The sequence below is a fragment of the Aricia agestis genome, chromosome 2 (assembly GCF_905147365.1).
Source record: "Aricia agestis chromosome 2, ilAriAges1.1, whole genome shotgun sequence".
In the NCBI taxonomy this organism is placed as follows: Eukaryota; Metazoa; Arthropoda; class Insecta; order Lepidoptera; family Lycaenidae; genus Aricia; species Aricia agestis.
This window is the reverse complement of record NC_056407.1, coordinates 12,218,172-12,220,133: the sequence shown is the minus strand read 5'-3', so window position 1 is coordinate 12,220,133 and position 1,962 is coordinate 12,218,172.

Below are 1,962 nucleotides of genomic sequence, written 5' to 3'. Positions count from 1 at the left end.
AAAATGTTTGCCGCTTACAGAAACTATCACGGTCATATAACGGTCATATAACAGTATTATAGTCAAGTTTTAGTGGTAAAATTTAGAAAATAATTAAGAAAGTGCTCCTTATTAACGTATAGCCAGGGCCGGACCGTGAACTTACGGGGCCCTCGGCTGAAACCCAAATAGCCATAATATTATGGTAGATCCGGCCATGCGTATAGCATTTAAAATCTATTGGTAGTTTTAAAATACAATATTGATTTTATAAAATAGTTTTATTTATATTATTATTACTACAGAATATAATATAATATCAGTAATACCAAGTGTTACTAACAGTAAGTACGATAAGAAATTATTCTAACATTTTTACTTTACTATTATGTATTATATTACAAAACAGAACGCAATTTTATTATATTCTAGCCTTATTTCTACACGTCGTTACCAAAATGGTGTAAATTGTCACGTTCTTGCCCAATAAAAGACAACAAAATATTATAGCAATTATATAGTGTCTTAACAATTATCACTAATGTTTTTATTATAATTACATTTTGAGTTGTTTTTTTATGAAATAAGGAGGCAAACGAGCAAACGGGTCACCTGATGGGAAGCAACTACCGTCGCCCATGGACACTCGCAGTATCAGAAGAGTTGCCGGCCTTTTAAGAGGGAAAAGAGTAATAGGGGAGGGTAGGGATGGGAAGGGAAGGGAATAGGGGAGGGTAGGGAAGGGAATAGGGTAGGGGATTGGGCCTCCGGTAAACTCAATCACTCAGCGAAACACAGCGCAAGCGCTGTTTCACGCCGGTTTTCTGTGAGAACGTGGTATTTCTCCGGTCGAGCCGGCCCATTTGTGCCGAAGCATGGCTGTCCCACGTTTTAATGCGAGAATTAGGGTCAGGTTCTCTTGTAAGTATAGCCAAAGTTCTAGTTCTACAATTTCGTGCATATAATTCCAACCAGTGTGCCCAACTTCAATAGCTGTACAAAATACTTAATATTAAAGTAAAATAAATACTTTAATGTAAGAAGAGTAATGCTATCGTTCTGCAAAACGTGTTTATTAACTACCTATATAAAATAATGGCTTCCAAAATTAAAATTGTAATTATAGCGGTAAAGACAAACATAGGTATAATTATTGCATAAATGTTGTGTTCGGATGGTTCGGATGTATTCAAACAATATTTCGGTTGGAAAGTGTAATTTAATTTTGGTTCGAATTTTAAAATGTAATGGTCAGCGCACACCACGGTAACATCCCATAATGCATCACTATAATAGTGCACGCGTTGTAGCGTAGCGCCTCACTAGTGGTGTGCTAGCAATTTATCGATAATTTTATATCGATATCGACGAAATTTATATTTACTATGTACACTACGACGTGATCGTAATTTTATTTTTGAAATAAGTCAATATGATGCTACAGACATGATCTTTAAAGATGTATAAAAAATTTGATTATTGAAACTTTTTATAATATTTACAATTAAAGAATAATAAATATTTTGTTGGGCATAATAATAAAATTAATGAAAATCAACCACATTAACGTTTTTATTATAATATTATTGTCATTTATAAGTAACGAGCTTTTGCCCGCGGCTTCGCTCGCGTTAAGAAGTATTATAATATTATACAAACTTTTCTCCCGTACTTTAACCCCTTAAAGGTGGAATTAATCAAAATCCTTTCTTAGCGGATGCCTACGTCATAATATCTACCTGCATGCTAAATTTCAGCCCGCTCGGTCCAGTGGTTTGGGCTGCGCGTTGATAGATCACCATATCAGTCAGTCACCTTTGAGTTTTATATAAATTTATAGATTTCATGCAAAGTGAGAACTGCTTCCCTAGTTATAAAATCATTACTCAGTTCTCAATACCACACTAAGTTGTCGCATAAACATAGTATCATGTTGTTAATTATGACAACACTACGTGCGCCTGCCTTCCGTCTCTTCAGTTT